The sequence below is a fragment of the Ursus arctos genome, unplaced genomic scaffold, assembly GCF_023065955.2.
Source record: "Ursus arctos isolate Adak ecotype North America unplaced genomic scaffold, UrsArc2.0 scaffold_2, whole genome shotgun sequence".
NCBI lineage: Eukaryota > Metazoa > Chordata > Mammalia > Carnivora > Ursidae > Ursus > Ursus arctos.
The window spans coordinates 12654808-12675054 of record NW_026622874.1 but is presented as its reverse complement, the minus strand read 5'-3'; the positions used below and the strand labels follow the sequence as shown (position 1 = coordinate 12675054).

Below are 20247 nucleotides of genomic sequence, written 5' to 3'. Positions count from 1 at the left end.
ATTGAATTTAAATAATGAAAAATATTTCATGGTAAAAATTAAAAACAATAAATGAAAGGGGAAAAAAAGAATGGCAGAATGTTCCTCACACCTGTCAAAATGGTTACAATCAACAAGACAAGAAACAACAGGTTTGGAGAAAAAAGAACTCTCATGCACTGTTGGTGGGAATGCAAACTGGTGCAGCCACACTGGAAAATAGTATGGAGGTCCCTCAAAAAGTTAAAAATAGAGCTACCCTGTAGTCTAGCAATTGCATTGCTGGGTATTAACCCAAAGAATACAAAACCACAAATTCAAAGAGATACATGCACCCCTATGTTTATAGCAGCACTATTTACAATAGCCAAGATAGGGAAGAAGCCCAGGTCCATTGATAGATGAATGGATAAAGAAGTTGTATATATAGTTATATAAAATGGAATATCTATATAATGGAATATTACTCAGCCATGAAAAATGAAATCTTGCCATTTGCAAGGACATGGATGGAACTAGAGAGGATAATGCTAAGTGAAATAAGTCGGTCAGAGAAGGACAAATATATGATTTCATTCATATGTGGAATTTAAGAAACAAAACAAATGAGCAAAGGGAAAAAAAGACAAACCAAGAAATAGACTTGTAATTATAGAGAACAAACTGATGATTACCAGAGGGGAGGTGGGTGGGGGGATAGGTCAAATAGGTGATGGGGATTCAGGAGTGCACTTGCAGAGATGAGCCCCAGGTGTTGTATGAAGTTGTTGAGTCAGTGTATTGTACACCTGAAACTAATATAACACTGTATGTTAACTAACTGGAATTAAAATTAAAAACTTAAAAAAAATGGCAGAATGCTGATAGTTGTTTAAGGTAGGTGATAGATATATGGGGGTTCATTATGTTCTTTCCATGCATTAAAAAAAAATTCCACAATAATAAATTCTTAAAAAGTTTTTTCTCAATAACACATTCAACATTATATTTTTGTTTTGCTTTCTTTTAGCTATCTTTTTATTTTTGGCAAACCTACCGCATCCAGAATGTAGACAAAATGAGAATGGCCCTTCCCATCCTTTGTTCAGAAACACAGTTTAGTGCCTATTCTTGGTGCAGTTGCTCCTTGAGGCAAAGGGATTTGAAAGGAGCACATGATTTGGTCACCAGAAGCAAGTCACATTTCTGATCTTCAGTTTCTTTATTGGAAAATGAGCAAGCAAAACTGGATGACTTTAGTAATCCCCTTCCAGTTCTATGTGTCTTTGAGTCTGGCTTCTTGAGAATAAGAACTGTAATGATCTTTTGATCGAGACAGCATAAAGCAATTAGACTTTAAATACATATGCACTCAATAATAGATGACTTCGAACCAGATGTCTGTTCTTCTTGTGATAATAGGACATTCTTCATGGCATTCCCTTCCCTGTCAACTAGCCTTTACTTTCTCTCCTGGTGTTGGTTTCTATCCAAGAACAACCTGGGATTCTTAGGCAAATAGTTGTATGGAAGAACCTACCCTTCCAAAATTTATGGTATTCTACAATAACATATTAATACAAATTTTTGATAATTTAACTCAGCCTAGGTGTTTTTTTTTTTAAGGAGAGTTAATGCATTTTCAAATTTAATGTGGTCATTTTCCTTAGCTATAAAGAGTAAGTGAAATCAGAAACACACGTAACAGGACAAGCCAAGTGTGATTTGGTACTCAGTTATTAGGAAATTGGGAAGACTTAAAACTTCGATTTTGACTTACCACAAAAAGAGCAAATACCAGGTTGTTCTGAAGAAATGAATTTAAAATAAATGTAGCTATTTAAAAAATGTGTTTAGCAGAAGCATGAGAAAAATGTGTTTACAGAGTTGAATGTTGCTGTGGAGAATTCAGAAGAGATATATATATATACAACAGAAAAAGATAAATGACCTCCCACAAAACCATCTTTTCTTTGAAGCTTTTTGCACTAAATTAGAATTGTTATATCTTTGTATTCTTTGGTTAATTTTTGTTGGCATTGTTAATTATATACAACAAATACTTTTTTAAAAAAAGTAGGCTTCACACCCAGCATGGAACCCAACACAGTGCTTGAATTCATGACCCTGAGATCAAAACCTGAACTGAGATCAAGAGTCAGATGCTTAATGCACTGAGACACCCAGGAACCCCTGTAACAAATACTTCTATTAAATACTGTCCAAATAGTATTTTACTGAAGGAGGCTTAGAGATATATTTTGTAGCCAACATGAGTAAGTGTGTTTCTTTTTCTCAATCTCTTCTTGGGAATTGGGAGTATACACTGCAACTATATGCCTTAGTTAACTTTTTTATTGGCAAGGAGGTGGGGCTAGGTTTACAGGAACAAACATAAGTAAGTTGGTAACTTGCACTTTTCTTCTGTCTGACAAATGAAAGAAAATGCTTGTTTTTCACCGCCAGCCCCATTAGTCATTCTTCCTCCCTTACTTTCATAGACATGTATTGAGCTTTTTCTATGTGTGAACTTTTAGGGATTTAGGGAAGTGGGGATGGGGTTGTGGAAGAGAGGAGAATGTCATCAAGAAAGTCATGAATTCCAGGACAGAACCATATACCACTGCCTTGCCAAGCCATGGCCCAGAGCTCTGATTCTCTCCTAAGTTCTGGAATTGCCTTTCCAATTTTTTTTTTTTGAAAGATTTTATTTGACAGAGAGAGAGACAGGCAGCAAGAGAGGGAACACAGGCAGGGGGAGTGGGAGAGGAAGAAGCAGGCTCCCAGCGGGGGAGCCTGATGGGGGGCTCGATCCACGCCCTGAGCCGAAGGCAGACGTTTAACGACTGAACCACCCAGGCGCCCCTGCCTTTCCAATTTTTAATTTGATTTTTTGCTAGCTATCATTTGCTAACAATTACCGTTGAGCTTTACATGCATTCTTTCTTTAAACTCTCTTAAGAAACCCTTATAAGACGGATACTCTGCCCACTTTGCAATACGGAGATACAGATTTAGATCAGTTAAGTAAGTTGCTGAGCCGGGATTCAAATCAAGTCTGTTTGATAGCAAACATCTATGTTTTTTTACCACCTCCTCATCCTGTAGTACCAGGATCTGAATCCCAAATGTCTATAGGAAAATTGAGGGTCTGGTGCAGACTGTGGGGGCCCTCAGAAGCTTGTGCTACATGAAGTATTGGAAGTTGGTGATCATATCCACCAGCTGAAGCCAGGCCATTGGTATTTTAGAAAGTAGCTGAATATAGGTTTTTGCTTTTTATTTATTTTTAAAGATTTTATTTATTCATTTGAGAGAGAGAGAGAGAGAGTGAGAGAGAATGAGCGCATGAGTTGGGGAGAGGCAGAGGGAGAAGCAGACTCCCCACTGAGCAGGGAGCCTGATGAGGGGCTCTATCCCAGGACCCTGGGATCATGACCCGAGCCAAGGGAAGATGCCCAACAGACCGAGCCACCCAGTCACCCCCAAATATAGATTTTTAAATGAAAGCTCCCAGTTATTAAATGGTGTTATTTAATTATGCACACATTTTTTTAAAATGTGAGGACCAAACAATGCATGTCTGCAGGCACCTCAACCTTGACACCTCTTAACTGTATTCATCTTTTCCCTTCAAACCTGTTCAGATTCCTGCCCTTATCACAGTAGGGGCATCTCCAGCCACAGTATGTGTGGGGTTCAAAACTGAAGGTGTTTCTCCTTTCTCCCCTTCATTCCACATTCCCAACCCCAGAAATACCTCTCAAATCTGATATTCCTTTCTGCCCACCCTCCCTCCAGCTACTGTCTTTGGTCAAGTTCTTATTTCTGTCTGCACTGTAACAATACCTCTTACCTTGCATCCTTATTTCCAAGCTTTTTCCTCTGCAAAACTGCTGGTTAAATTTAAAAAAAAATTTTTTTTTTTTGGCCCCCAAATCAATGGAGAGAAAGGACTGTTAAGAAGATAAGTTGGGGAAAATTGGCTCACTATATGGAGAAAATTAAAACTGGATCCCCACCTCACACCACATGGGAGAGTGGATTCTGGATGGGCTGAGGAGCTAAATGTAAAAGGTAAAATGACAAAGTTAATAGAAGAACACGTAGGAGGATATCTTTGTGATTTTGGTTCAGAGAGGACTTCTTAAAGTAAAAGCCTCAACTGTAGGAAAAAAAATGACAAATGTGATTATATCAAAACTGAGTATTTCTGTAAATGATGTTAACACATGAAATAATAAGAAAAGGCATTTGTAATATCTAAACCAACCTAAGGATTAATATATAGAGTACTTAAAGATATTTCTGAAAAAGGCAGCAACCCCAGTGAGGAAAAAATGGACTAAGGATTAAAAATATGGCTCAAGGGGCACCTGGGTGGCATAGCGGTTAAGCGTCTGCCTTCAGCTCAGGGCGTGATCCCGGCGTTATGGGATCGAGCCCCACATCAGGCTCCTCCACTATGAGCCTGCTTCTTCCTCTCCCACTCCCCCTGCTTGTGTTCCCTCTCTCGCTGACTGTCTCTATCTCTGTCAAATAAATAAATAAATAAAATCTTAAAAAAAAAATATGGCTCAAAGATGTTTCTAGAAGAGGAAACCTGAAGACCTAATAAGCATATGAAGAGAAGCTCCTCATTGGTGATCAAAGAAATGCAGATAAAAACAGCAATGAAATGTCAGTTTATACTGATGGGACTAGTGGATATTAGAAAGTGTAGGTGGGAGTGAGGAAATTCAGTTACCCTCCTGCATCACTGGTGAAAATGTAAATTTGTGCAGCTGTTTTGGAGGGCAACCTGGTACAATTTAACCAAATTAAGTATATGCATGCCCTGTGAACAGCAATGCTGCTCCTGAGTATACTATTCCAAAGGAATTATTATACAGACGTGTAATGAGACACATAGATGTTTAGTGAAGTTGGGTTTTTTTTTGGTCGTATGGTAGGAGTTGTGTCAGCTGGGTGTGTTCATCAGTGGGACAGTGGGTAGTAAAATGTGATGGATGTATACTCATAAGCACAATACAGCAATTACAATAAACATTAAATATGCACACTGCCATATGGATACATTTTAAAATCATAACGTTTAGTAAAAAAAGAAGTAAAAGAATGAGTTATGTGACACACTACCATTTACATTAATTAAAAATACAGGCATACTTCTATTTGATAAAGTTTGTATCCAAAATATATCAAGAACTTATACAACTCAACACCAATAACCCCACAGATAATCTAATTAAAAATGGGCAGAAGAGGGGCGTCTGGGTGGCTCAGTCAGTTAAGCTTCCAACTCTTGATTTCAGCTCAGGTCGTGATCTCAGGATGGTGAGATCAAGCCCTGGGTCAGGCTCTACACTGAGTGTGGAGCCTGCTGAAGATTATCTCTCCCTCTCCCTCTGCTCCTCTCTCTCTCTCTAATTAAAAAAAATATATGGGTAGGAGACATGAACAGACATTTCTCTAAAGAAGACATACAGATGGCAAAAGACACCTGAAAAGATGCTCAACATCATTCATCATCAGGGAAATGCAAAGCAAAACCACAATTACATAGCACCTCACACCTGTCAGAATGGCTAAAATAAAAAACACAAGATATAACAAGTGTTGGCAAGGATGTAGAGAATAGGGAACCCAAGACACTGTTGATGAGAATGTCAGTTGGTACAGCCACTGTGGAAAACAATATGGAAGTTCCCCAGAGTGTAAAAATAGAAACACCGTATGATTCAAGAATTCTGCTGTTGGGGTATTTACCCAAAGAAAACAAAAATGTTAATTTGAAAAGATGTATGCACCCCTATGTTCATTTCAGCATTATTTATAATAGTCAAATTATGGAAGCAGCCCAAGCGTCCATTGATAGATGAATGGGTAAAGATGTGGTATATATAGAAAATGGAATATCACTCAGCCATAAAAAAGAACGAAATCTTGCCATTTGTAACAACATGGATAGATCTAGAAAGTATAAGGCTAAGTGAAATAAGTCAGAATTTAAGAAACAAAACAAATAAAGAAAAAAGAGACAAACCAAAACACAGATTCTTGACTATAGAAAACAAACCAATGTTTATCAGAGGGAAGGTGGGTGGGGGATGGGTGAAATAGATGAAGGGGATTAAGAGCACACTCATCACAATGAGCAGTGAGTAATGTATAGACTTGCTGAGTCACTAAATTTTACACCTGAAACTAACACTGTATGCTGAGTATACCATAATTAAAATAGTAAAAAAGACATGCACATTTTGTAAGAACACACACAAACAAGAACACAAATACACAAATGAAAATATCATGAAATGTTAGGGCGCTTGGATGGCTCAGTTGGTGAAGCATCTGCCTTCGGCTCTGGTCATGATCTCAGGGTCCTGGGATCGAGCCCGGCATCTGGCTCGCTGTTCAGTAGGGAGTCTGCTTCTTCCCCCTCCTCATGCTCTCTCTCTCTCTCAAATAAATAAAATAAAATAAAATAAAATAAAATAAAATAAAATAAAATAAAATAAAATAAAATAAAAATCTTTAAAAAAAGAAAAAAGAAATGTCATTAAACGTTAAATGATTGCATACAGTAGGAGTTAAGGAGATTGAGAAAGACTATGAGGATAAAAAGAGAATAAATAAGAAAGTTTTGTCTAGACAAAAAAATGATAAAAGGCCGTGCATAACCTGTCAAATATGATTAACTCATCCTTGTGCATATGAGGTCCAATAAAATTCATACCCCCCCCAGCACACAACACACACACACTGTCCCCTTAGTACTCCCAAAGTTAACTTTCCTGCATTGACTTTGTCACCTACAATTAAAGGTCAAATCTCATAATGATCTGTCCCTAAGGTAGTCTGTCTCCCCCTGCCCCTGAAATTCTTGCCATTCCTGAATGTACCTTTCCTATTGTTTCCATCTTGAGTTCTGACTCTTGTATTGTGATAATTTATTTATATGCTTGTTTTCTCATTAGTTTGTGAGCTTCTGAAGTTCCTAAGAGCATATAAATTAAATACCGTATGGGTTTTATTTTTGTTTCTTTGTTTTTAAGATTTCATTTTTAAGTAATTTCTACACCCAATGTGGGGCTTGAACTTACAACTCCAAAATCAAGAGTTGCATGCTCTACCAACTGAGCCAGCCAGGTGCCCCAGTACCATGTGGTTTTAATCCTCAGGAAAATTATAGGTTGTCAGATGATACTTCTATTATCCACATTGACAAGCATTTATTGAATAGTTTCTAAATGTTTGTTGAATTAAGTGATTACTCAGTGAATTTTCAAATCCAGCTGCAACCCTAAGAAGCGAAATCTGGATCCAGTCAAATCCCCAATGTCTTCTGGAAATCTGAGCCCGTCCTGATTTTTTTTCTCCCATATAATTGATTTAATCTTTTCAGTCTGATAACTTTATTAGGATATGCCTTTTTGGATGAGTTTTTTCTGGTACTTAGTAAGTCATTCCAACGTGTACACTCACGTCCTCATTTGTCTCAGGAAAGTTTTTTGAAAATCCTGCATTATTTATTATTGCATTATTTTGGTTTTCTTCTTCAAGGATTTCAATTATGCAAATGTTGACACTCCTTGTTTTCTAGATAAAGAATGCTCTTTCCTTTAAAATCTTTATTTCACTCTTCTTATTTTTTTTTTAAAGATTTTATTTATTTATTTGACAGAGATAGAGACAGCCAGCGAGAGAGGGAACACAAGCAGGGGGAGTGGGAGAGGAAGAAGCAGGCTCATAGCAGAGGAGCCCGATGTGGGGCTCGATCCTGTAACGCCAGGATCACGCCCTGAGCCGAAGGCAGACGCTTAACTGCTGTGCCACCCAGGCGCCCCTACTCTTCTTATTTTTATACTCTAGCACTCTTATGGTATTTTTCTTCTGGGTCTGTTCCCCCCGTGTTCCTTCTTTTTCATCCTCATCTCTCTTGGGTTTACTTTTCCCCCGTACTTCTTTCATTTTAAATGTTATCTCCTAAGATTGTCTCATCATCTCTTCCCAGAAGTCTTGTATTTCTGCTTGGAGTGTGTCTTCCAAGTTGCAATTACTTCATTGACATTTCTTAAATTCATGGTGAAAATTTTAGTTGTATCTGTTTCTTTAAATTTTAATTTTAAACATTATTTATTTGAGAGAGAGTGGGTTGGGGGAAAGGGCAGAGGGAGAGAATCTTCAAGCAGACTCCCGCTGAGTGTGGAGCCTGACACAGGGCTTTATCCTATGACCCATGAGATTATGACCTGAGCCAAAACCAAAAGTTGGACACTGAGCTGAGTAAGCCCCTTTGATTTTTGGTTTTTAAATTTATGCTTGATGCACAATGTTACATTAGTTTCAGGTGAAGAACATAGTGATTTGACATCTCTATATGTTATACTATGCCCACCACTTTCACCTGTTTCTTTATAGCTTTTTTTTTTTTTTTTTTTTTTTACTGGTCAGGGTGATTTGTTCATTGTTAAGTTTGTAATTGTTTTCACATTAAAAAAAAAGTACATGTGTATCAATGCTGTGCTAGCTCCTTTAAAAAAAATTTATTATCTATTCATCAGTTACATGTAACACCCAGTGCTCATTACATCAAGTGCCTTCCTTAATGCCCATCAGCCAGTTATCCCTGCCCCCCACCTCCCCCCCAGCAACCCTCAATTTCTTTACTATGGTTAAGAGTCTTTTATGGTTTGCCTCCCTCACAATTTTCATCTTATTTTATTTTTCCTTCCCTTCACCTATGTTCATCTGTTTTGTTTCTTAAATTACACTTATGAACGAAATCACATGGCATTTTTCTTTGACTGATTTGTTTCACTTAGCATAATACCCTCTAGTTCCATCCATGTCATTGTAAATGCAAGATTTCGTTCTTTTTGATGGCTGAGTAATATTCCATTGTATGTACATAACTACATCTTCTTTTTCCATTCATCTGTCGATGGACATCTTGGCTCCTTCCATAGTTTGGCTATTGTGGACAATGATGCTATAAACATTGGGGGGCAGGTGCCCCTTCGGATCACTATGTTTGTATCCTTTGGATAAATACCTAGTAGTGTACTTGCTGGGTTGTAGGGTAGCTCTATTTTCAACTTTTTGAGGAACCTCCACATTATTTTCCAGAGCGGCTGCACCAGTTTGCATTTCCGCCAACAGTGTAAGAGGATTCCCCTTTCTCTCCCATCCTTGCCAACATCTGTTGTTTCTTGAGTTGTTAATTTTAGCCATTCTGACCCCTGTGAGGTGGCATTTCTCTGTGGTTTTGATTTGTATTTCCCTGATGCCGAGTGATGTTGAGCATTTTTTCATGGGTCTCTTGGTCATTTGTGTGTCGTCTTCGGAGAAATGTCTGTTCATGTCTTCTGTCCATTTCTTCCTTCCTTTCTTTTTTTTTAAGATTTTATTTATTTATTTGAGAGAGAGAGAGGAAGAGCATAAGGGGGTGGGGGAGCAGAGGGAGAGAGAGAAGCAGACTCCCAACTGAGCAGGGAGCCCAACTCGGGACTCGATCCCAGGACCCTGAGATCATGATCTGAGCCAAAGGCAGAAGCTTAATGGACTGAACCACCCAGGCACCCCTTTTTGCCCATTTCCTGACTGGATTTTTTTGTTTTTTGGGGTGTTGAGTTTGATAAGGTCTTTATAGACTTTGGATACCTGTCCTTTATCTGATAAGACATTTGCAAATACCTTCTTCCATTCCATAGGTTGCCTTTTAGTTTTGTTGACTGTTTCCTTTGCTGTGCAGAAGCTTTTTATCTTGACGAAGTCCCAATAGTTCATTTTTGCTTCTGTTTCCCTTGCCTTTGGAGACATGTCTAACAAGAAGTTGTTACGACCAAGGTCAAAGAGGTTGCTGCCTGTGTTCTCTTCTAGGATTTTGATATTCCTATCTCACATTTAGGTCTTTCATCCTTTTTGAAGTTATTTTTGTGTATGGTGTAAGAAAGTGGTCCAGTTTCATTCTTTTGCACGTGGCTGTCCAATTTTCCCAACACCATTTGTTGAAGAGACTGTCTTTCTTCCATTGGATATTCTTTCCTGCTTTGCTGAGATTAGTTGACCGTAGAGTTGAGAGTCCATTTCTGGGTTCTCTCGTCTGTTCCATTGATCTCTGTGTCTGTTTTTGCACCAATACCATGCTGTCTTGATGATTACAGCTTTGTAAGACAGCTTGAAGTCTGGAACTGTGAAGACTCCAGCTTTGGTTTTCTTTTTCAACATTACTTTGGCTATTCAGGGTCTTTTCTGGTTCCATACAAATTTTAGGATTATTTGTTCCAGCTCTGTGAAAAATATTACTGGTATTTTGATAGGGATTGCAATGAATGTGTAGATTGCTCTGGGTACCACAGACATTTTAACAGTATTTGTTCTTCCAATCCACGAGCGTGGAACGTTTTTCCATTTCATTGTGTCTTCCTCAATTTCTTTCATAAGCGTTCTATCGTCTTCTGAATACAGATCCTTTACCTCTTTGGCTGGGTTTATTCCTAGGTATCTTATGGATTTTGGTGCAATTGTAAATGGGATTGCTTCCTTGATTTCTCTTTCTTCTGCCTCATTGTTAGTGTATAGAAATGCAACTGACTTCTGTGCATTGATTGAATACCCTGCAACCTTTCTGAATTCCTGTATCAGTTTTAACAATTTTTTGCTGGAGTCTTTTGGGTTTTCTACATAGAGTATCATGTTGTCTGTGAAGAATGAAAATTTGACTTCTTTCTACCAGTTTGGATGCCTTTTATTTCTTTTTGTTGTCTGATTGCTAAAGTTAGGACTTCCAGTACTATCTTTTTTTTTTTAAAGATTTTATTTATTTATTCGACAGAGAGAGACACAGCCAGCGAGAGAGGGAACACAAGCAGGGGGAGTGGGAGAGGAAGAAGCAGGCTCCTAGCAGAGGAGCCTGATGTGGGGCTCGATCCCAGACGCCGGGATCACGCCCTGAGCTGAAGGCAGACGCTTAACTGCTGTGCCACCCAGGCGCCCCTTCCAGTACTATCTTGAACAACAGCAGTGAGAGTGGACATCCCTGTCATGTTCTGGACCTTAGGGAAAAAGCTCTCAGTTTTTCCCTGTTGAGGATATTTGCCCTGGGTTTTTGTATATGGCTTTTATGATATTGAGGTATGTTCCTTCTGTCCTACACTGCAGAGATTTTTTTTTTTATCAAGAAAGAATGCTCTATTTTGTCAATGCTTTTTCTACATCTATTGACAAGATCATAAGGTCCTTATTCTTTCTTTTATTAATGTGATGTATCACACTGATTAATTTGTGGATATTGAACCACCCCTGCAGCCCAGGAATAAATCCCACTTGATCATGGTGAATAATACTTTTAATGTACATTCAGAATAATTATTATAAAAGATGAATTTAGTGCCATTGTATTACCTGTAAAGTCAATTTTTTAAAAAAGATTATTTATTTATTTATTTGACAGAGGGAGAGAGAGTAAAGCAGGGGGAGTGGCAGGGAGAGGGAGAAGGCTCCTGCTGAGCGGAAAGCCCGACATGGGGCCAGATCCCAGCACCTTGGGGTCATGTCCTGAGCTGAAGGCAGACGCCTAGCTGACTGAGCCACCCAGGCGCCCCTGTAAAGTCACTGTTTCTGTAGATCGTCTCTGTTCCTTTCTGGTCTTTGTTACTTTTGGGCTCTCTTTTTGCTTAAAGGATCCCCTGTAATATTTCTTGCAGGTCTGGCCTACACCAGGAAAGCAGTTGCAAAAACGAGTGGTGATTTGCAGTTTATGGCAACATCGCACAGATAGCCAGGGCCTAGACTCGCTCTTTTCAGCTGGTTTCCCGCTCCAGTGCCTGGGAACTCTGACCTACTCAGGCACCCCCGTTCTTCCTCTGACTCCGGTGATCCTGAGACCATGCTGTCCCACCTGGGATTCCGCCCTGCTTTACCACCTGACCACTGTTAAGCCAGGGACATTCCCTACTGTAGCTGACTTCCAGAAGTTCTGATTTTGCACTCTGCTGCTTGTAATACTTTGCAGTGGCCTCCTTAAGTTGGCTCCCGCCCTTTGCCATATCCTCCGATATATTGCCCAGATTCAAGTCTCCATACCTCCTACCTTCCAAAAAGTGGTTGCTTTTCTCTTTGTACAATTGCAGCATTTCTTTTTTCAGATCTCTGATCGCTTTTGCAGGTGTTCAGAATGATTTGATAACTATCTCACTGAATTCCAGGGACCAGACAGACTTAGGGTCCCCTAGTCCTCTGCCATCTTAACAACCCCCTGCTAGATCCTGTTTTTACTGCCTAACAATGAATGAGTTAGATTTTCATAAACCACTTTTTTGCAGATTATTGCACAGCAAGAGAGGCAGGTCAGGGTAGCATTTGAGGACTTATAACCCAAAGGCTCTCTCATTCTCTGTCACTATAGGAACATATGCTCTCAAAGATTTGGATTATTTTTGCGACTCTTTGAACAGTCCCACTCTGCCCCCAAGCCCATGATAATCACTGTTCTGCTTTCCGTCTTCATGAATTTGACTACTTGAGGTACATCACGTAAGTAGAATCATACAATGGTTGTCCTCTCCTGTCTGGCTTGCTTCACTTAGCACAGTGTCTTCAAGCATCCGCGTCGTAGCATGTATCAGAATTACATTGCTTTTTTCTTTTTTTTAAAGATTTATTTATTTATTTATTTATTTGACAGCGATAGAGACAGCCAGCGAGAGAGGGAACACAAGCAGGGGGAGTGGGAGAGGAAGAAGCAGGCTCATAGTGGAGGAGCCTGACGTGGGGCTCGAATCCGTAACGCCGGGATCATGCCCTGAGCCGAAGGCAGATGCTTAACCGCTGTGCCACCCAGAATTACATTGCTTTTTAAGGCTGAATAATATTCCATTCTACATACATGACACATTCTGTTCATCGATTCATTCTTTCAGTGGGCGTTTGGGTTGTTTCCACCTTTGGCTATTGTGAATAATGCTGCTGTGAACCTTGGTGTATACTCATTCTGTATTTGTTTCTCTGTTTCACTTTTGCTTTCCTAGTTGCTGTGTGCTTTCCAGGAGGTTTAGGACGCTGATTTACACAGCTGTGATTATTCTGGTCAATCCTTGGAAGCTGCATTTTATCTTATTTTTTAATTTAATTTTTTTATCTTTATTTTTTAATTTTTTAAAAAGATTTTATTTATTTGAGACAGAGAGAGAGAGAGAGCACGTGAGCAGGGTGAGAGGCAGAGGGAGAAGCAGATTCCCCGCTAAGCAGGGAGCCCGATGTGAGGCTCGATCCTGGGACTCCGGGGTCATGACCTCAGCTGAAGGCAGACGCTTAACTGACTGAGCCATCCAGGCACCCCAGAAGCTACATTTTAAAATAAATATTGCAGGTATTCTTTTGGTCAGCCAAGTTTGCAGAACACTTTTTTTTTTTTTTTTTTTTTTTTACCATTTCCATTTGAGTAAAATCAGGTCAAAATAACATCAGATAGTCTCTGAGAGGAGAGGAAGCACCCAGAAATCTGGGTAAGGTTGGTACCAGGAGAAGCACTGATGGCAAGAGGGAGCATTGGCATATATGAACAGGTTAGATACATAAGAACCAACTGTTCTATTAAGCACTGTCTGCCGGAGCTGGTCCTGCTTCTGTGAGTCTCTATGCAGGCACAGAGATAGGGTGACCTGGATGGGTTAAAATTGCCTAATTCCACTTCTGGGCTGACTGTACCTATGGAAAATCCCTGTTTGGCTCTGCTTTCAAGAATGCCAAGCTTAGCTCAGCACTTCCCCTGTGCATCTGCTGATGTTCATAGTTTGGAGTGGGGGTAGCCTAAACCATGTTGGAGTAATTGTTGGTTCCTGGTTTTAACATTATAATTAAGAAACTTGTAAAGGTTTCCAAGAGCTATTGGCTGGTCTAAACTCACCTCTTGTGCATGTCTTAGATTTCCATCAAGGGAATAATGTGAGTACCCTGAGGGATAACCTTGATGACATAAGCAAGCTGTAGTCATGGGAATATCTTTGAGGCTGTTTGTTAGTGACCTGTTGTTCAGACTTCATAAAGCAAGGATATAGTGACTCAGGTGAAACAGTTTAGGACTTGATAGCCAGTCAAGAGACACTCAGGTAGCTTTCTAGAAGGAGAAAAACCTTTTGTGGGGCGCCTGGCTGGCTCGGAAGAGTATACAACTCTCGATCTGGGGGTTGTGAGTTTGAGCCCCATGTTAGGTGTGGAGATTGCTTAAATAAATAAACTTAAAAAAAACAAGCCATTTTTGGCGCATTTTAATTCATTCAGCAAATATTTACTGAGCTCCAGTATGTTCTAGGTGCAGCAGATAAAGCAGAGAAAAAGATAAAAAATGTCCCTGAAGTTACAGAGCTTTCATTCTGTTGTGGGAAATAGATGATAAACAAGTGAACAAAAATCAAGATCTTTTCAGACAGCAGAATACACAGAACCAAGTAGACCTAATTAAATAATAGCCATTGATGAAATGTGTTGCAAGATTCCTTTAGATGTTGAGACCCAGTGGTGTATTTCAATTATGATTTGTCTATAAAAATATAATTTACAAACAAATCTTCATGACACGAAATTAGTTTGCAAAGGTCTTCCTCTTTTTTAAAGACTGAGACAGCGTGAAGATTCTTGTGTAAAGAAAACTAACAGTATCAGTTAACAATATGGTTAGGTGCCAGCTGGCTCGTTCAGATTCTAGGCACCATGGCATTTCAAGTAAGAACCGAGGGTTTCCATGGTTTTGGGGTCTGACAGTTTGGAAGCTTTTGCATCTTCAAACAGATTTCCAACTTCACCCACAATTTCTTAAATTGGCTTACCCACTTGTTCACTTTCTTTGGTGTTCCATCCCTTAGCAGAGGGAGTGGGAGGTGAGAAGAGGAGGAGGTTATTATGTGCTGCTCCCCGTGGGCTGCTTGTATATAGAAATGGCACCCCGAGATGGTTAGAATGGTGCTTGTTGTGTCTAACTGGGATGTCAGTGGTTGGGGGTGTTGTAGTTGTAGTTGTTAAGGAAAATATAGAAAAGATCCCAAGGGCGTGTGAGTTCCTCAGTCAGTTAAGCGGCTGACTCTTGATTTTGGCTCAGGTTCATGATCTCAGGGTCCTGGGATGGAGTCCCACTTTGGGATTGAGCCCCGAGATGGCTCTATGCTCAGCAGGGAGTCTGCTTGTGATTCTCTCCCTCCCTCTGCCCTTCCCCTGCTCTCCCTCAAATAAATAAATAAATAAATAAATAAATAAATAAATAAATCTTTAAAAAAGATTCCAGATGGTAGAATGCCTGATAGATTGTCCATAGCATTTAGTGGAACATGGTGCTGCTGCGCTTGGATATGAGAAATCTCGTCAGGAATGGAACATGGGTCACTGTGGTTCAATGTGAGCAGGCTAAGGACCCGAATGTGGTTCACTTCCCTTTGATAACATCACATGGATCTCTTTCCTGAAATATTAAAGTTGAAAGAATTGGGGCGCCTGGGTGACTCAGTTGGTGAAGTGTCTGACTCGTGATTTCAGCTCAGGTCATGATCTCAGGGTTGTGAGATCAAGCCCTGCCTTGGGCTCTGTGCTGGGCATGGAGCCTACTTGGGATTCTCTCTCTCCCTCTCTGTTCCCCCGCCTCCCCCAAAAAGAGAAAGAATGACCAATTATAGAAAAAGAAAAAGAAAAAGGAATGCTGTCTAAATGTCAGAAAAGAATGAAACTCTAAAGAGTTAGAAGCATAGGTGCTGATCAGAGTATTTGGTGGGACTAAATTATTTCTTGAGGTGACCTGTCACCATTGAGTGTAAACTATTCTTATACGGATGCTTTTTCTTCTCTAGATGACATGCAGATATGAACGGAATTCCTCCTTTCATCATGTCTGTGAATACATTTAAAAATTTTACTTTTTGTGTGTCTATTTGTGTCACTTGCAAGCTTACTCCCTTTTTTTTTAAAGATTTTATTTATTTATTTGACAAAGAGAGAGACAGTGAGAGAGGGAACACAGCAGGGGGAGTGGGAGAGGGAGAAGCAGGCTTTCCGCTGAGCAGGGAGCCCGATGCGGGGCTCGATCCCAGGACCCTGGGATCATGACCGGAGCCAAAGGCAGACACCCAATGACTGAGCCACCCAGGCGCCCCAAGCTTACTCCCTTTCTAATCACACTGGGCAAATAAATTTGTCTGCCAAACATTAACTTGAAGAGGCATGAGGAAACATGTAGAAAATAGGAACCTACATTCAGATTTTACACAATCAGCAAACAGACTTGATTTTATGTCATTCTGATTTATGTCAGACAAAAAGAATTGTGTTTTCCTTAGGAAAGAATTTGCAAGTAAGAAAAAAAAAACCTAACATTTAGTCAAGTATTGTCTGGGGGATGTGTCATTATCTGTTTATGTAATGAACTCCCAAAGGGATATGGGAAATAACTACACACACGTTTTCTATCCCTGCTGGGCTGAAGCAATGGGCCTGGAAACTTTGTAAAAGAAGGTTTGGCTTCTGAATAATCATTGCCTCACAGACTTGTTTATATGGGTCTCCCCCCACCCCCCATTGTAGGGAGATGGGAGAAAAGCTGTTAACAGCAGAGATGATTTAAGTCTCAGCAAAATTTTTATTTTTAATTTTTTAACTTTTTATGTTTTTTTTTGAGACTGAGTGTACAGGTGTGTTAGCGATGGGGGAGAGGCACAGGGACAGGGAGAGAGAGAGAGACTCTTAAGCAGAGTCCACGCCCAGCACAGAGCCTGATGGGCTCAGTTTCATAATCCTGAGATCATGACCCGAGTGGAAAGCAAGAGTCCAACACTTAACTGACTGAGCCACCCAGGCACCTCAAGATTTCGTTTTTTGTTTTTTGTTTTTTTTTAAGATTTTATTTATTTATTCGACAGAGATAGAGACAGCCAGCGAGAGAGGGAACACAAGCAGGGGGAGTGGGAGAGGAAGAAGCAGGCTCATAGCGGAGGAGCCTGATGTGGGGCTCGATCCCATAACGCCGGGATCACGCCCTGAGCCGAAAGCAGACGCTTAACTGCTGTGCCACCCAGGCGCCCCAAGATTTCATTTTTAAGTAACCTCTACACCCAACATGGGGCTCAAACTTACAACTCTGAGATCAAGAGTAGCATGGTCCACTGACTAAGCCAGCCAGGTGCCCCTCAGTAAAATTTTTAAATATCAAAAGAGAAAAAGCCTTCTTTACAGTAAAATCTAACTATTAATTATGTTGATACTTAAAAATCAAGCTTAAAATGTTCACTTTCAACATTGCTTTTAAAATATGATATAAGGGGGGCCTGGGTAGTTCAATTGGTTAAGGATCTGACTCTTGATTTGGGCTCAGGTCATGATCTCAGGGTTGTGAGTTCAAGCCCCGTGTCAGGCTCTGTGCTAGGCATGGAACCTGCTTAGGAATCTCTCACTCCCTCTCCCTCGGCCCCTTGCCCAGCTTGTGTGAGCTCACACCCGTTCTCTCTCTCTAAAAAAAAAAGAGTAAAATATGATTTAAAACAAAATGCTTCACATAATTTTCCTTTTCACTTACTTGTAAGTACTGATGGACAATGAACCAATCAAAATTGACTTTTGCTTGTTTAGTTGATAAAATTAAATTTCTTTGGGATAATATTTTCATGTCCTTCTTTTCTTCCCTTAGCACCTTGCTTGAATATGTGACCATTTTTCTTTTTACATTGCTTATTTTTTTTAAAGATTTTATTTATTTATTCGACAGAGATAGAGACAGCCAGCGAGAGAGGGAACACAAGCAGGGGGAGTGGGAGAGGAAGAAGCAGGCTCATAGCGGAGGAGCCTGATGTGGGGCTTGATCCCATAACGCCTGGATCACGCCCTGAGTCGAAAGCAGACGCTTAACCGCTGTGCCACCCAGGCGCCCCTACATTGCTTATTTTTTAATTGCAAGGTACTATTAATCAAATTAGAGATGTCTTGAGGTAAACAGTAAGTTTTATTTACTTAAGACATACTTTGCCATAAGGGTACTGTGATAAAAGTTGACAGTCTACGAAACAGACCTCTGAGGCTTCTCTAATATACTATTTAGAAGATTTTCTTCTGAAAGAGTTGAAAAAGCTTTTAAGTATGAGGATCATCTTAAAATGAGTTATTTTTGGGGTCAAGTCTATATCATTAGTAAGGTTTCCTTACCCATTCACTTACTGCGGACTATCTCGGCTGCTTCCAATTTTTGGCAATTGTGAATAAAGCTGCTATAAATATCCACGTGCAGGTTTTTGTGTAGACAAAAGTTTCCAGCACATTTGAGTAAATAACTGAGTGCAATTGCTGGTATTGTAAGCCTATGTTTAGTTTTGCAGGAAACTGTCAAACTACCTTCCACAGTGCCTGTACCATTTTAATAAGCACAGGTGTTTTGACCTGCTGCATTTTTAAAAACAGATTTTATTTATTTACCTGTCAGAAAGAGAGAGAGAGAAAGAGATCACATGAGCAGGGGGAGGGGCAGAGGTGGAGGGAGAAGCAGATCCCTGCTGAGCAAGGAGCCCGATGCGGGACTCGATGCCAGGACCCTGAGATCATGATCTGAGCCAAAGGCAGACACTTAACTGATTGAGGCACCCAGGTGTCCCGTGACCTGCTGTATTTCTGACCTGGGCTGATTCACCCTTCCTTAGGCAACTTGTCGGTTCCCCCACTCCAGGGAGGTCACTATGTTGCTGCCCAGCTTCGTGCAGGCCCCCAACGGGCATAGTGCACTGCAGCCCAGAATTCCTGGGCTCAAGTGATCCTCCTGCCTCAGCCTCCAAAGTAGCTGGGGCTACAGGCGTGGGCCGCTGCCCCGGTGCTCCTGGCTGGACCATTTTGCATTCCCGCCAGCAGTGAATGAGAGTTCCTTTTGCTTCACATCCTCATCAGCATTTGGTGTCGTCGGTTATTATTATTATTATTACATGTGTAGTGGTATCTCGTTGTTGTAATTTGCATTTTCTTAATGACATATGATGTTGAGCATCTTTTCTTGTGCTTATTTGCCAACTGTGTATCTTCTTTGGCAAGTCGTCTGCTGAAATCTTTTGCCCACTTTGTTCAGATCTTGTGTCCGAGGGGTTGCAGTTTTAAACAGTGTGGTCAGAGGTCTCACTGAGACTTCTGAATGAAGATCTGAAAGAGTGAGGGAACAAGCTGTTTGGAACTCTAGGGAAAGAGCATTCTTGGAAGAAGAATAAACACCTGCAAAGGCCGTGAATGAAGGGTGTACTTGGTATCTGCTAGGTTAGCAAGAGGCCAGTGTGGCGTGAGAGAGTGGCCAAGGGGAGAGATGAGCCCGTAAGACCAGAGAAGCGAGGGGGTAAGCTCAAGGAGCTTGTGGGTCATTAGGGCTTTGCTTTCATTCTGAGTGGAAACAGGAACCAGAGGATCTAAAGCATAAATTGATGTAATCTGACTTCTGTTTAATAGGCTCCTTCTGGTTGCTGTGTTGAAAGCAGACCAAAGGCAGGAAGACATAAAAGCAAAAGAGACTGGTGACGAGACTGGTGTCAAAATCAGGGAAGAGGGGATGGTGACCAAGCCCACAGTGGTATTGATAGAAAGGATGAGAAATGATTGAATTCTGCATATATTTGGAAGATAAGGAATTTACTAATGGATTGGATGTGGGGGTGTGAGAGAAAGAAACTGAGCATAGTCTGTTGAAAGGTAAACAGAGTCTGCAGCCAGTGAAGCCCACTGTGCTCTTTCCCCATGGGCCCTGGTGTGCCATGGCTGCAAACAGTAGCTTCCTTGGTAGTATATGAAGCCTGTTGCTTGTAGGGGTTGCCCTAAGGGACCTTGGAGACAGACCTTTCCAGGGGACATTCATGTCTGACCTCATGCTATCCCCAGTCTAGGCTCCAGACAGGTATGTAAGGTGCCTTTGGAAAGCCCCAGGGCACAGTGGGCAGTGTCCACATTGGGCAAGTCAGCATGTTCATCTGTGCCAATCTGCAGGAAAGGGAGCATGTCCCTGAGGTCATATATAGGGCCACGTTCAAATTCCCTGGCCTCCAGAAGATCCACATCTTCAAGAAGTGGGGCTTTACCAAGTTTAATGGGGACAAGTGTGAAAACATGGTGGCTGAAAAGTGGCTCATCCCAGAGGTCAATGGGTTCAAATACACCCCTAATTGTGGCCCCCTGGACAAATGGCCAGCCCTGTCCTCATGAGAACCTCGGTGCTGCCCGCTCCTTATTCATGCCCACTGATGAATCTTACTTCCTGTCAACAATAACAAAGATAAACTGAAGTGTATTCAA

General features: G+C 40.7%; 1 non-coding gene across 1 annotated transcript; it reads left to right on the top strand.

Annotated features, from left to right (window-relative positions):
• Positions 1–19661: 19661 nt before the first annotated feature.
• On the top strand, positions 19662–19794 carry LOC113263003 (small nucleolar RNA SNORA70). The gene has a single exon (XR_003319022.1). It is a non-coding gene; the product is annotated as a small nucleolar RNA SNORA70 (small nucleolar RNA).
• Positions 19795–20247: the final 453 nt, after the last annotated feature.